Below are 18,165 nucleotides of genomic sequence, written 5' to 3'. Positions count from 1 at the left end.
AATAGACACAAGTACTTAAAACTACATTCTATGGTTGGATTATTAAACCGAATATGCCCCTTTTTATTAAGTCTGGTAATCTAAGAATTAGGGAACAGACACCCTAATTGACGTGAATCCTAAAGATAGATCTATCGGGCCCAACAAGCCCCATCCAAAGTACCGGATGCTTTAGTACTTTGAAACTTATATCATGTCCGAAGGAGGATCCCGGAATGATGGGGATATTCTTGTATGCATATTGTGAATGTCGGTTACCAGGTGTTCAATCCATATGACTGATATTTTGTCTCTATGCATGGGACGTTTATTTATGAGAACTGGAAATGAAAATTTTGTGGTCTATTAAAATGATGGAAATGATTATTTATGTTAAACTAATGAACTCACCAACTTTTTGGTTGACACTTGAAAGCATGTTTATTCTCAGGTACGAAAGAAATCTTCCACTGTGCATTTGCTCATTTTAAGGACATTATTTGGAGTCGATCATCGCAATGGGACCAGATGTTGTTGACTTCGTCCAGTTGGATTAGGACGGGGTATGACATAGTAATTCGATATGGACGCGTAACAAATTTTGGGGACAGGATCGTACTAGCAGGAAACAGAATATCAAGAAGAAAATAAATAATATATATATATATATATATATATATATATATATATATATATATATATATATATATATATATATATATATATCCACTTGATCACGACGGCTAACTGATCCCAATTATATCTGATTGATACATACTTTGTTTTATCTGATTTAATATCCACTAGTTTTATAAATATAAATTTGTTAGAGATCACATACTGTAAATGTTTTTATTAATAAAATTTACTAATATTAATAGAGATAATAAATATTAATAATGATATCAAAATAATATTAATAATAGATGTATTAATAATATAATTATAATTAAACTTATAGTTACATTTAATCATTTAAACATTAATATTAATTTTAATAACAAAACTAATAATAAAGATAATATTAATATCATAATAATGCTAGTAAAAATAAAACTAATGATAATAACAATAAGGTTAATGATAAAAGTAATGATAATAATATTTTTTTTTAAAATAAAATGATACTTTTAGTAATAATAATAATAGTAATAATTATAATAGTAATTCCAATTTTAGTCATTCTTATATCATTATTTATCTTTAACATCTGTATTTTGGTAATCCTAACCTTTTATTTATAATTATAACACTAATAATAATAATAATATTAATAATACTAATATTGATATTAATATTAATATTAACATAATAATGAAAGTAATAACGATATTACTATAACATCTATAATTTCGACTTGTAATTACCCTTAATATAATAATAGTACAATTTATTAGTTATATCATATTTACTTAATTATATAATATATATTATAAAATAATATATATTTAATATTTAATATTTATAAATTTTATAAATATCACAATATATATATATATATATATATATATATATATATATATATATATATATATATAAATTTATTTTAATAACAACTTAATTATTATGTATATTACTTTACATTTTTAATTCCAATGATTAAATTTATATTTTATTAATTCAAAATATTATATATATACATTTATATTTTTATTTGTATTTATTTACATACTTATTTACACACAATGGTTCGTGAATCGTCGGGAATAGTCAAAGGTCAAATGAATATATGAAACAGTTCAAAATTTTTGAGATCCTACCTAACAGACTTTGCTTATCGTGTCAAAAATATAATATCGTATCGAGAGTTTAGTTTAAATTTACTCAAAATTTTTCGGGTCTCTACAGTGCCTACCCGTTAAAGAAATTTCGTCCCGAAATTTGAGTGTGGTTGTCATGGTTAACAATAAAATTGTTTTCATGACGAATATGAGTTGATAAATAGAGTTTTATCATTATTGAGTAATATGGATAAAATGATTCGATTATTCGAAGTGTATGAATGAAGCTATCACAAAAGATCGAGATGAATAAATGGAGATTTTTCCATAACCTTTGACGTAGTCGCGATTGAATTCCGGAATTCAAGGGATTTAAAGAAAATTTTCGAAATCTGAGAGATTTGATTCTTCGGCGAATAAGGAGATTAAGATCTCTATAATTAAATACGGTGATCTGCCTCGATTACTCTGTCTAATATTACCATTATAAATTAAACTTTTTCCGTTCCATTATTTTCACCATTCCTATACCTCCTTTCTTAATTCTTACATCCAAAAGATTGTGAAAATGCTTAATCCCGCTCTGATCCTTGATATTTTCCCAATTATCATTTCTGTCATCTTTCTTTTCAATCTTCCACCAGAAAAATCTGTTTACTTCTACTATCGCCTTGGGGTGATACTTATTCTTAATTATAACGTGTCTTTATATTGCTATCCGTATTAATATCCACGATTTGTGATCTCCGTGTTGTTATTGGGCTTTATATTTTCCCTTATATTTTGGAGCTCTTTGTCTTTTTATTCTCTTCTCGACCTCTAGTTAAGCGAGTAATGGTCCAGAATTCGTAAATATGGAGTTTCGAATGAACTTAATGTTCTAAACGAGAAAGAACGAAATAGCATGATTTGATTTGTCAAATTACCAGAATCACTGAGGATAGAACTATCAAGAATATATTTTCTTGATATGTTCAGAAATTAAGCAGAATGAAAGAGTTATGTAACATGACACATGATGACGTTATAATCTGTGAATCATCATGTTCCATTTAGAAACTCAGCATGACTTACTGTAATATAATCACGTTGATCAAGTGTCATTATATTATACTAACTCATGCATCAGCGACTCGACATTATTTCAATAACCTTCATATTTTAAGCTCGAAAGTTTACAGAATATAGAAACTAACAGTTTCTATATGATGTAACACTGATAGCACGAAGAGATAAATGATTTCAGATAAGATTAGTTATGAAAATATATTCAGAAATATCGAGGATAATTAAAATGAAAGATACGATAATATCTTTGAATATCTAAGATTAGAGGATGATGGAAACTATTGTTCGCAAGGGTTTAGAGTAAGGAGCAAGATATTCGCTAAATACTTCAGCAGGCATTGAATCATTTGGATTCTTTGAAGTCAAACTTATTCTTTGTGATTTGTCCACGGTTTCCTTCATAGTTTCGCATAATTCGCTTTTCAGTACTAAATTTTCTATTGAGTGTTTCCAATACTCCATTCTTTATCATCAAACTTTTGACTGTTAAGGTCGTTTACGTTTGTCTACGGTTTCTGCTGCTTCATTCAGCTTTTTCAACATTCAGAGTATTGATTTGTAACCTGAGTGCTTTTCAGAATTTCAGAATAAATGATCATAATTCTAAGAGATAAATGTTATATGTATACATATAACTGTTAATGTAGACATGCTGCGAGATTTCAAAATACTGATTGCTGATATCCGGTAATTGGTATGACAGTTCTCGTTATCAGATGCGAATAAGTACATGATAGCGTTTAACAAACAAATATAATGGTTCTTCGGAGAGACTTAGGACAATGAGTAATGAAGTTGCTGGTAAGTTTACTGCTAATGTGGTGGAACATAAACGGTTCCGTGATGACGATGTCAAAAGGCAACTTTTATATCAAGGTTATAATAAAGCTAATCCGAATGAAGGTCGAAGTTGTCTTGCTGGAGCTGTGACAAAATTTGCTACTTTGAAAATGAATAGCAAAGTTATTTTCGGTAATAACAACGCCAAAGGAGCTAGCACATATACATTTTAAGTGTTTGCTCAGGTTCCGAGTGTTTTCAGGTGCATAACCATATGCATCAATCTTTTCTCCCGTAGATGAAGTGCGGTTAGTTCATCCTCTCGATTGAGGTGTTTTCAAGAATTACGAAGGTTTGAACACAGATAGTAATCGTCAAGATACAAATGAGGTTTAAGATGAAATCAAGTGGCAGACTTGAAGAATTGTTTAGTTTCATATGTTATAATCAATATTTTAATTCATTTTAATTGTCCAATGTTCTTAGTCCACATTTGATAGTCCACAGTAACAGTCCAATAATTCATATAGTTTAATATATAATATTCGAATTAATTAATACGTATCGTGACCCGTGTACATGTCTCAGACTCGATCACAACTCAAAGTATATATATTATTATAGAATCAACCTCAACCCTGTATAGAGAACTCGGTCATTACTGCATATGGAGTGTCTATGGTTATTCCAAATAATATATATATATATATATGCGTCGATATGATATGTCAAAATCTTGTATACGTGTCCCGATATTTAAAGTGCGTAAAATAAATACAGAATTTAAATGACGATAAATAAAATGCGTAAAGTAAATAACAGAAATTAAATGACGATAAATAAAATTGGGAGAATGTAAATTGCAATTAAATTGCGATAAATAAAGTGTAATCAGTTAGCTGGGAACAATTAGCTAGGAACAGTTAGCGTGGATTCTTAACAAAATTTCTCATAGTTAATTTGTTTGTTTCTAACAAATTTTTATTTTGTCAAATGTTTTCTTCATTATGCCACTTGTTGGATTCTGATAAATCAAAATCCAAATATGAAATTGAACTTGGAAAAAAATAGTTGTTCTTTGGTGAACGAATACGTATATGTGTGAATTTGAGCAGTGTTGTTAATGACCGCTGAATCTGAATTGAAGAATGTACAGTGTAACTTATTAATGTGAAATTTAAATATTCCTTGGGTATTACCTACCCGTTAAAATATTTTCACCATTAACAGTTTGTACAAAAGAATTTTTCAATTACAATCTTTATGAAAACATATATACATATATATTTTCTTTGGATGTAATCGTGTATTTAATGAGTTAATATGATATTAAACTCATTTGATTTTCGGTTTGAGCTAGAATAAGTAATCTCTAAAACTATTAGGATCCACATATTCTTCGCAGAATATTAATGAAGTTATGGATCAATGCTTCATCGTTCAATGCTGTTGGTACTCCTTGGTATCTATGGTGCGTATGATGTTGATGTTCGTGAGACAGATTGTGAAATTAAGATTTGGAATGCGGATGTTGTTGTTGGTGGTACTGTTGATGCCGGTAATGTTGCTGAAGCTGGTACATTTTGCACCATATTTTTCAAGGCTACAACTAGGGTGCGAAGCTCGTTGACTTATTACTCCGGGATGATTGTCGGTAGGTACGAGCGAGTGAATAAGGTTTTGAATTTGAGATAGTATATAATCATAGCGAGATACTCTGAAAATGAGAGAGGAAATGGTGTTTCGGATTGGTTCGCTGGTGAGTGCTTCAGGTTCATCACCAAGAGGGAAATTCGGTGGGTGGAAAGGATCGCCTTCTTCTTGTCTCCATTGATTAAGTCGACTACGAACTCATCAGATGAATTGGGGATGGCTGATTGATTGATTCATTCTGGTAACACTGCTTTCGGAGCTGGAGTAGGACTCCATATCGAAATCTGAGGGACTTGAACTAGTTGTGAGTCCCATTGCGTACGATTGAATAAAGGATTTTTGATATGTAAGGATCTTCGAATATCGGATGATATTCTACTTACATAGAATACTATGTATAGTACAGAAGATCCCGTAGATTATGAAGGGAATTAAGGAAACATGTCAGATAAAGTCTACAGTAACAGATACGCTAAGATATGAATTATCAGATACGCTAAGATATGAATTTTGTCTATACACTACTCATGCAATCAATGTAGTAAGACGTGTCTAGACTAAGAATGATAAGCAGGTAATTTCCTAAGGATGATAAGTAGATGATTTTTGACACAAAATGATAAGCAAAACTTTCGACATGCAGACACGGTCGAAGTCCAGACTCACTAATGCATCCTAACGACTTATCAGTTAGACACACTATTGCAGACCTGGTTCGCTAAGACCACCACTCTGATACCAACTGTGAAGACCCGTCCAAATCCATCCGAACGAAGTCTATATCGATTATAAACGATCCACAACAGTTGATTACATCGCGAGGTACTTGACCTCTATATGATACATTTTACAAACATTGCATTGGTTTTTGAAAAGATAACCTTTCATTACATCGAAAGTTGACGGCATGCATACCATTTTATAATATATCTAACTATAATTAACTTAATAATAATCTTGATGAACTCAACGACTCGAATGCAACGTCTTTTGAAATATGTCATGAATGACTCCAAGTAATATCTTTAAAATGAGCAAATGCACAGCGGAAGAGTTTCTTTCGTACCTGAGAATAAACATACTTTCAAGTGTCAACCAAAAGGTTGGTGAGTTCATTAGTTTAACATAAATAATTATTTCCTTCATTTTTATAGACCACAAGAATTTCATTTTTCAGTTCTCATAAATATACGTCCCATGCAAAGAGACAAAAATATCATTCATATGGATTGAACACCTGGTAACCGACATTCACAAGTTGCATATAAGAATATCCCCATTATTCCGGGATCCTCCTTCGGACATGATATAAATTTCGAAGTACTAAAGCATCCGGTACTTTGGAGGGGGCTTGTTGGGCCCGATAGATCTATCTTTAGTATTCGCGTCAATTAGGTTGTCTGTTCCCTAATTCTTAAATTACCAGACTTAATAAAAAGGGGCATATTCGATTTCGATAATTCAACCATATAATGTAGTTTCGGTTACTTGTGTCTATTTCGTAAAACATTTATAAAAATTGCGCATGTATTCTCAGCCCAAAAAAATATAAAGGGTAAAAAGGCAAAAGAAACTCACTGTACTGTATTTTGTAGTAAAAATACATATGACGACATTGAACAGAAGTAGGATTGTCCTCAGATTCACGAACCTATATCATTTGTATATTTATTAATATACATAATTGTAATCGAATAATTATATATATATTATTAGTTGTGATATAATTTTCATATTACTAATTTAGCTACTTCATTATATATATTCATTTTATATATGAAAATATTTATATATTTAAAATATGAGCATTAAATATATTTTTATATAATTAATCTTTTATTTACAAAGTACAAGTTATAATAGTACTAAAATAAGTATAATGATAATAAAAATAATTTTTAATAGTACTAGTAATAATAATGATAGTATTAGTAGTAGTTTTAACAAAATGATAAATTAAAAGTAATGATACTTTTAATAATAGTTATGTTAATCTTTAATAATATAATTCTGGTTATGATAATTATATTAACGAAAATGATAATATTAATAATAATACCTATGTAAATCCTAATAATACTAATAATAACAATAGTAATATTGATAGTAATAATAATAAATGATATTTATTTATGATACATAATAATAGTAATACAAATAATAATAATACTAATGATGTTTTGTGACATTACTTATTAATACTAATATGATAAATATACTAATCATATTATAAATTTTTAACATAATAATTAATAATAACAATAATAATAAAATTAATAATCAAAATAAATAAATAGAAAAAGTACCTTAGGAAAGGGTTTCAAAAAAAAATTGTGCCTCATGTGAGGCTCGAACCCCCGACCTCTTGAAAACGTACAAACACTCCTAACCACGGCTCCATGACTGTTTTTCTTAAATTATTCTAATCTAATATGTATTTAACCCGAACTATTTATCATCCAACTTCATCTTCTGCTTCACCATACAAATCGACCCAGATAAATTCCAAAATTACTACTAAATATTTGTTGGATTCATTAACTTCAAATCAAACAGAAACGACCCAAAATTGTTTTTAGTTACAGAAAAAAATATAAAATCGAATAGCAGCATAAACTGTGTTCGTAAAAAAATATAAACTCCATTATCGAATTCCAATTTTAAAATGGTTTTACACAATGATTTCTACATGAACCTAGTCTTAAATCATATTTAGAAACTATAGGAACTCTTATTTTAACTCAAATCATAACAGAAAGTTTGAATTCAATTCAAGAACTAAAGTTGACTTTGTTTGTAAAATACTTTGACTCCAAAATTTGCATTCAATACAGAGAATTGGAGATTTAAACTTTGAAGATAGTTTGGGTGAATGAATACTAACACAACTGCAATTCCAGTTTTCGAAATTGATTCGAATTCAGGTATTTGATAAAAAAGAAAAAAAAATACAGAGGTATCGAGCTTTTTAATGGCTTTTTCTGTTTTTAAAATTGAATTGCATTGTGAGGATAGCGTAATATGTAGATAATAATCCAATATAGATGTAGTAACATGATTGTTTGTATAGTAATTCGATATGGACGCGTAACAAATTTTGGGGACAGGATCGTACTAGCACGAAACAGAATATCAAGAAGAAAATAAAAAAATATATATATATATATCCACTTGATCACGACGGCTAACTGATCCCAATTATATCTGATTGATACATACTTTGTTTTATCTGATTTAATATCCACTAGTTTTATAAATATAAATTTGTTAGAGATCACATACTGTAAATGTTTTTATTATTAAAATTTACTAATATTAATAGAGATAATAAATATTAATAATGATATCAAAATAATATTAATAATAGATGTATTATTAATATAATTATAATTAAACTTATAGTTACATTTAATCATTTAAACATTAATATTAATTTTAATAACAAAACTAATAATAAAGATAATATTAATATCATAATAATGCTAGTAAAAATAAAAATAATGATAATAACAATAAGGTTAATGATAAAAGTAATGATAATAATATATTTTTTTAAATAAAATGATACTTTTAGTAATAATAATAATAGTAATAATTATAATAGTAATTCCAATTTTAGTCATTCTTATATCATTATTTATCTTTAACATCTGTATTTTGGTAATCCTAACCTTTTATTTATAATTATAACACTAATAATAATAATAATATTAATAATACTAATATTGATATTAATATTAATATTAACATAATAATGAAAGTAATAACGATATTACTATAACATCTGTAATTTCGACTTGTAATTACCCTTAATATAATAATAGTACAATTTATTAGTTATATCATATTTACTTAATTATATAATATATATTATAAAATACCATATATTGAATATTGAATATTTATAAATTTTATAAATATCACAATATATATATATATATATATATATATATATATATATATATATATATATATATATATATATATATATATATATATATATATATATATATATAAATTTATTTTAATAACAACTTAATTATTATGTATATTACTTTACATTTTTAATTCTAATGATTAAATTTATATTTTAATTCAAAATATTATATATATACATTTATATTTTTATTTGTATTTATTTACATACTTATTTACACACAATGGTTCGTGAATCGTCGGGAATAGTCAAAGGTCAAATGAATATATGAAACAGTTCAAAATTTTTGAGATCCTACCTAACAGACTTTGCTTATCATGTCAAAAATATAATATCGTATCGAGAGTTTAGTTTAAATTTAGTCGAAATTTTCCGGGTCACTACAAATACGCGTAAACTTTCTACCACTTATGTCAATCTCGATCAAGCCATTTCTAATAATAAACTCGTTGAACCTATTCGCCCTACTTTGATGGAATTGAGAATTGAGATGATCATCCGAGCCCCTAACCTCATTAAAGTCACCCAATAGTAGCCAAGATGATTGAACATTATTAATGAGATTATCAAGCGAATCCCAAAACACCTTTTTGTCTCGATCATTATGAGGTCCATAGACGTTCACGATGATAGATTCCTTACCCGATTTCACCCACTTCCCTCTAATGGCTAGAAAATTATCACAACCCACACAATCAATGATCTCAAAACTACTAGTATCCCAAATAACTAATAATCCACCCAATTTACCCATTTTACCAACCGCTTCCTTCTGTACATATCCGAAATTGGTCCCACCCCATAACGCATTCACCCATCTATCATCTACAGTTCCGCACTTAGTTTCTTGGAAAACGGCAATACAAGGTTTCTCACTAGCACAAATTCTTCTAACCCACCCAAATTTCCCTTTAACCGCGAACCCACGAACATTTAAAGAAAGTACCTTCATTAAAAACAAGTAAAAAATGAAGTGATCAAAAAACAAATGAGCTTACTGAGAATCAGAGGTAGGCCAATCAAGGCCGATCTGTCTCCCATAACGTCTCACATCCTCCATGTTGATGGACTTTGAAGATACACTAGGTTTATGTTTCCTTGTAATCTTCTTTGATCTAAACCCGCATCCTTTACACGAAAACTTATTTGAATCCCCACAATTAACTCCAACCCTTGCTCTATTTTTTAACCTCAATATTCTCGATGATGCTTTGTAGTCGCACATAATCTTCCAGTAGCAATTGTTGCAATTAGAGACCTCTGCCGTTTTACTGCTGTTGCTTTTTGAAACCCTAGTTTGTCGATGTGCATGATGTTATGCGAGGTGTATATAAAATAGCTTATATTTTACAAGGAAATACTATTAAATACGATACAATTTTACACAAGATATTTATTTATTTATAGAATGGATATACTTAAACCTTGCTACAACACTTATAGGCAGTGTACCTAATCGTACAGTAGTGTAGTTTTTAGTAAGTCCGGTTCGTTCCACAGGGAATCTTTTAATCAAAGCTTAACGCTATATTAGTTTTAATTTAAAAAAATACAAATATATATAAAAGTAATATTATTATTATAAAGGGGGGTTTTTACCGTTTAATGACCGGTTTGTCGATTTTTAAAACTTTAGCCGCAGTTAAAACCAAATGTAAAATATTAAATAAATAAAAGACTTAATTTAAAGCGTAAAGTAAATAACGATAATGAAATTGCGATAAATAAAAGTGCGATAAAATAAACTTACGATAATTAAAAAGTACGATAATTAAAAGTGCAATTAAATACAATAACAATAAATAAAAGTGCGATAATTAGAAATGCAATTAAATATAAAATAAAGGAAATTAAATATGAAATAAAAGAATTATGCTTATTTAAACTTCCGTAATTATGATGTTTGACGTGTTGATTTTAATTTTATGCACATGGGTTAATTGTCCTTTGTCCTGGATTATTTAATATGTCCGTCTGGTTTTTGTCCATAACAGTCCATCAGTCATAAATATAAAGTGAGAGTGTCCTCGTCAAATTATCCTTATACCCGAAGTTAAATATTCCAACTAATTGGGGACTTAAACTGTAACAAGATTTTAATACTTTGTTTAATAATTACACCAGATTATCGACTGCGTGTAACCCAAGGTTTTAATACTTTGTTAACAATTATGCCAAGTGTCCTTGTACATAATTTCACCCCTGTTTTAATTATTCTAGTGGCTATTAATCCATTCCCATGTCCGGCTAAATGAACGATTATTCATACATATAAATATCCCGCCCATCGTGTCTGATCGAGTGTATGTGGTTATTTATAGGTACGTCCAATTGTAAATCTTTATATTAAAATTAACAAACTATCATTTAGTTAAACAAATATAAAGCCCATTAATAGCCCATAGTCTAATTTCCACAAGTGTCGTTCTTTTGTCCAAACCTCAATTATGGTACAAAGCCCAATTACCCAATTTTAGTAATTAGCCCAACATCATGATTACTTCGATTTAAATAAGCATAATAATAACTTAGCTACGAGACATTAAATTAAAAAGGTTGAACATAACTTACAATGATTAAAAATAGCGTAGCGTTACACGGACAGAATTTTGACTTACACCCTTACAACATTCGCTAACATACCCTTATTATTAGAAATTAAAATTAAAATTAAAATTAAAATTAAAATTAAAATATAATTATATATATATAACGTATATATTGAGAGAGAGATTGATTTATGATGATTTTTACGATCAAACTGCGTTTGCTTTTATAGGGATTTGAGTCCAGGGAAGCTCCGCGACTCGCGGCATTTTTTGCCTTCAAACTCCGCGAGTCGCGGAGTTTGTTTTTACAGCTCACCCAACTTTGGCTCTTTGTTTGCCGACGATTTTTAAATATATTATAATATATATATATTAATTTTAAGAATTAATTATATATTATATTATATTCATGTGCATAGTTGACTTGTAATTTTTAGTCCGTTGCGTCGAGCGTTGAGAGTTGACTCTGGTCTCGGTCCCGGATTTTCGAACGTCCTGCGTACAATTTAATATCTTGTACTTTATGTTTTGAATCTTGTACTCTTGTAATTTCGAGACGTTTCTTATCAATAATTGGAACCTCTTTGATTGTCTTTTGTACTTTTGAGCTTTTTGGTCGTTTGTGTCTTCAATTCATCGAATCTGCCTTTTGTCTTCACCTTTTATTATTTAAACGAATATCACTTGTAAATAGGACAATTGCAACTAAAAGCTTGTCTTTCTTGAGGAATAATGCTATGAAATATATGTTCGTTTTTAGCATTATCAAATATTCCCACACTTGAGCGTTGCTTGTCCTCAAGCAATATAGTCTTGAAATACTAGAATCACTTCTTTATTCTTCACACTTTGTACATCAGTGATTTCTTTACGGTGGTATAAACAATGGTAGAAACGATGTGGTTTACAGTCCCACATGACTATAAAATTTAGATCCTTTAAGGAAATTGGATCTTTATGAAAACATTTGATCTTTTTGAAAATTCAATCTAGCTTTTACCCTAGATAAGTTTTCTGGAATAACCCTTCACCGGTGTTTGCAAATTCTTTTTGTGGGTTTGGTGGGTTTCATATTTGAAAATTTAGCTCAAAACTTGTGGTTTTGTGTCACCCACTTGCTAACCTTGTATTGGGAAAGCAACACATCCAGTTTACTTGTTCCGTATATTACCTTTCAGTAAACTACCGTCCGGTTGTAAAGGAAAGCGTTGAACAAGCAACTGTTAAGGCAATGTCCCCTGACATGCTTTTGATTATGGTCTATAACGTGTCGGACGCAATTACTATCCTTTGTAGGAGCAATAGTAAAGCTCACCCTTATAATTTTTCGGTCTGGCACAAGGTCCTGTCTTTGACCATGCTATGCAATCACCGTTCTTACGGTTGACACCCGATTTGGTTCAGGTGACCTAATGAATTCCAGGTGAATTCCTAGGATTTTACGTTCAATGGTAATGAACGCATTGAAAATAGGTTTTCAGAAAACAAATCGGTTTGTAATTTTGATCAAAATATTTTCTCGTTCAAGCTCGAGTTTAGATATCATTGAATTCCATGAGTTTGTAATTCTCAATCTTTAAGGTCATTCTCAAGGATTGAGTAATATCAGTCTTAAAAGCTGATTTTTGATCTTTAAGGAGATTATCCTTTCTGGGGATCTGATTCATTAGTCTTATCCAGCTAATTTGCACGGTGCCCCCCCATTGTACGAGATAAATCCTTCTCATGGTTAGGATAAATCTGACCACTTGGCGACCCTGTTTTATGCTGAGGTCCGTAGATTTCCTGCTGATTTTAGAGATGACTTTTCTAGATTTTTCATCAACCTACAGCTGGTCTGGACGACAACTTCATGACCTAAATCAAGAAGCGCATGTCTTTTTTGGAAGACTTTACTTCCTTTTAATGATGGAATTGATTCATCGTGTAGATCCATCTTTCATTACAGTAAATCGGGTAAAACAGTTAATTTAGTCCAAAACAAAAGTATTTTCAATTATTTGTTACAGAAATATGTGACATATGTTTAAGATAACTTGGTAATTTTTCCCACACTTGGCTTTTATTTTGCTTTTTATTGTCCTCTATTCCATTTTAAATGAATTTTAACATTTTGGTTTGTTTCTCAATTTATGTCCTTTCCGAGGTAACAATAATTTCGGTGTTAATACCTAATTTCATCATTCATAAATATGTATAAACATGATTTTGAGTTCATTTAATTGAAAATTTTGAAAAATTTTACTAGAATTGGGTAGTCAGTATATAAGACTAGGGCTGTTCTTTATTATCAGAGAGCATTAGATTCTAATACAACTACTGCTTTACTAGTATTTTTAATGGTAACCAAGTGTTTAAGATAAAAATTTTAAAAATCCGAAAGAATTTAACCCCTTCCCACACTTAAGATCTTGCAATGCCCTCATTTGCAAGAAATCAGTAACAGTTTAAATTATTAAGGGTGATTAGCGAAGAAATGATTAAATTTTACCAAAGTTTCCAAACATATTATTGTTTGTGTTGAATGATAAATGGTGCACATCATTTGTTCATTCCGTGTTGTTGTTATTTCACATATATTTTGCATCTTGTCGTCAAAATTAGTTGCTTTTGCTGAACTTAATGCCAGTCTTTGAAAATGCGTTGTTTTACCCTGTTGTGTACATAAGATAAACTGCAAACATATATACATATTTTTGAAGTTTGGTATATTACCTCACATTCAAAAATTATTAAAATCTAATAATAAAAGTTAGAAAATTATAAAAACTATTACAATATTAACATAAGTATTAAATGTATCAACATTACAAATTATAAAATAAATAAAACTAAGTAGACTAGGGATGATACTGATACCAGTAGGGGTTCCATGCATAACCGTATGTGTTATAGAATGCTTCGGCTGGGTTATACGTAGGATACGATGGTTGGATCTCTATAGACCAGGGAGGAAATACGGGCGATGGAGTAGGAATATAGTTTCTACCTACATGTTGGCAATGAGCTATGATTTGGTTTTGATGAACTTGCCAATCTTCAAATGCTCGATGTCTAGCATTTTCATACTCTTGTGAAGCTATAAACCTTTGCATTTCTGTCATTTCATTTCCCCCTCCCACATTACCTGGCTGTTGGTTTCTCTCAACCTGTGGATGTCTACCATTATATCGTACTGCGGCATTATTTTGCCTCTTCAAAACTTTAGCACCATGGTATACATTTAAAGCAATTGTATCGTGGGGTTCTGGTTCTTCGATTAATAATCCCCCCCGACTTATATCCACACCGAGATATTCAGCAATCAAAGTAATAAATATACCACCTTCTATTATGCTATGCGGTCTCATCCCCCTAACCATAGCTGATAAATAATAACCCACACAATAAGGTATACTTACAGCGCTTTGTGGGTCTCGAATACACATGTGGTAAAACAAATCCTGTTCATTTACCTTTTCCTTATTCTTACCTCGTTGTGTAATCGAATTGGCTAAAAACCTATGAATTACTCTTAACTCTGCCCTATCTATATCCAAATAAGAGTAATTTCCCCCTTTAAATCGGCGATGGCTAGTCATTTGACTCCATACACCATGCGTATCAAAATTTTCATCAATTTTCCTACCGTTCAATATCAACCCTCTACAATCAGCAGATGCTAACTCCTCAGGCGTATATATACGTAAGGCTTGAGCCATGTCTAGTAGAGACATGTGGCGCATCGAACCTCCTAACAAAAATCTAATAAAAGATCGATTGGTTAAACTAACTACCCGATCATTTATTTATATACTACACAATAATTCTTCACACCATACTTTATATACAGGTCTACGCATGCTGAATAATCGTACCCAATCGTTAAAAGTAGAATTACTATACCTCTGTATAAGTAATTCTCTAATTGGCCCGGTCAATTCTACAGCTTCTAATGGTGCCCATTCTATTACCCTAGGTACTTCAACAGCTTTAGAATGAAGAGTATGCAAGCCCCTTTGGTATTTTGGATAATCTATCCAACGTCTGTCAAATCTCAAGTTCGGGTGCAAATCTTCCAAGTGCATATCTGAAAATGCCATAACTGGATGAGGTATATCTTGTTTATAATAGCTATCAACATCCTGTTGTTCCGCATTCTCAGGAGGAGCATTGCGAGCTTGGGATGAAGATTCACCCCTTTCAGTCTGCAAAACACATTAAACACAATTTTTGTGCATCCAAATATGCATTAGTGTCAGCAAAATCATCAATCAAAATAATTACAATGACATGTCCAATTTATATCAAACTTATGCTCATTTTCATATTTTTATCAAATCTACAGTTTTTCAAATAAGCATATACGAAAATGTTCGCCAAGTTCATAAGCATTCAACTCAAATAATATGTCAAAATAATCATTACTAGCAATTAAACAAGTTTCAAATGGCATTATCTCTCAAAAATCAAATTCATGAATTTTAGACTTGAAAAAGTCCACTTTAATTCTCAAAAATCATGTTTAGGCTCAAAGTTTGGATCATTTAACTACCTAAACATGTTACACTACTTAATTTAGCAATAATTCATGACAAAAATCGGCCATAACCTGTTTATATCAAAAAGTCCCAAATTGCTCAAGAACACAAACCCTAGATTACTCAAAATTTGAAGTTTGAAGCTTCTAATCATGTTAAATAGCATCAATCTAGGTTATACAAGTATAATACATAAACAATTTAAGCATAATTACACTAAAAAGCATCAAAATCGAATTGGGTATAAAATTGCTCAAGAACACTAATTTTCGGATTAAATGGTGTTTAGGTGTAGAAATTTACCGTTTTCCTTGAGTAATTCCTTGATAGCATCCTTCTCAACATGATTTTAGTTAAAAATGTGATGAAAAACGGTGAAAAATTGTGAATTTCGGAGTGTTTGTGTGTGTATTTTTGGGTGTTTTTTCGCAGTTTTTGTGGTGTGGAAATGGGGACTGATCAGTTCAGCTCGTTTTATTTTTTTTCTGTAATTTCGGTCCTCCACGAGTCGCGACAAATTTACCCTTCAAACTCCGCGAGTCGCGGAGTTTGTATTTTTTTTTTAAACATCTTATACTAATTAAAACAATTAAGTAATTAATTTTAAAATTTTGTTTCCCTTGTTATTTAGGACGAGGTCGTTTCGGAACGATGTCCTAGTCCGTCCTTTGACAAAATTTTAAAATTTGTCTTTTTGTAGCGATTGTTTTAAAAGCTAAGATTTTTGGGTTTTTTTTTTAATGTTTTTGGCATACTTTAATTCAATAAGATTAAAAATAATGATAATAAAAGTTCTCGTCCCTCCCTCGAGTAAAGCAATTTCGGTTCAAAGACCTAGTCTTCAACTTACGAAGAATTTTAAAAATCATATTTTTAACTTAGCAAAATAAAGTAAATTTTTGTTTTTAAATTCACACCAAACTTAAATTTAAAAATGCATAAAATTAAAAATTTACACCAAACTTAATTAAAAATGCATAATATTAAAAATTCACACCAAACTTAATTTTAAAATGCATAAAATTAAAAATTCACACCAAACTTATATTATATTTTTGTTTTTATACATACAAACTTAAAAATATCAATTGTTCAAATATTTACAATTTTAAATATATTAATTTAAAAAGTTTACAATATTAATTTAAGATTTATATATTAATTTTAAAAATATGGTAAAAATAAAATTAAAAATCTTTTTGGTCTTTTAACCCACTTTAATCAATCAAATATTATCAAAAATATGCGCCCTTCTTTTTGGTAAAGTAATTTCGGTTCCATGACCTAATTTAACTCATGACGAATTTTTGAAATATTTTGGGTTGATTGATTAAAGATATTTATACCTTAAGAATAAACGTTAAATTTCGCAGTGATGTAATAAATTTTTGAATGATATCAATAATTTCGGTCACCAAACCTAATTTTATTCAATACCAATTTAATACTTTATAGCGAACAAATTAGCGTTTATTATCAAAAGGTTAAAAATGAAAATAAAAATAAAAACTATACAGACTTACCTGTGAGATAGTATTCTTAGTGATATGATCTATCCCATTCATAAGATAGTCGGTTTAATTGATTTTCCATGGCTACATAGGCGTAACCTCGAGCATTCAGTGTTTTTTCTTCTAAACATATGAACGGTCCGTCTCTGCATAAAGTAACAAATTCGGTGTTTGAATAGGTTTGATTATTTGAACATTTACCTCCATGTGACCATTTTCCGCATTTGTGACATCTTTCTAGGTGTCGTGCTCTTCTTTTCGCTGCGGATTTTGATTTTCCTTTACCAAATTGTAACTTATTATCTTAGTATCTGGATTCTTTTCTTACTCCGTCCAATCTTTCTCTGATTACTGATACTATTTCACTCGGAAGTGTGTCATTATTACGTTTAGTGATCAAAGCGTGTAGCATTAGACCATGGTTTAGTTCACAGGAAGTCTTCATTT

This window comes from Rutidosis leptorrhynchoides, chromosome 3 (genome assembly GCF_046630445.1).
Source record: "Rutidosis leptorrhynchoides isolate AG116_Rl617_1_P2 chromosome 3, CSIRO_AGI_Rlap_v1, whole genome shotgun sequence".
Lineage (NCBI taxonomy): Eukaryota > Viridiplantae > Streptophyta > Magnoliopsida > Asterales > Asteraceae > Rutidosis > Rutidosis leptorrhynchoides.
This window is presented reverse-complemented; position numbering follows the sequence as displayed.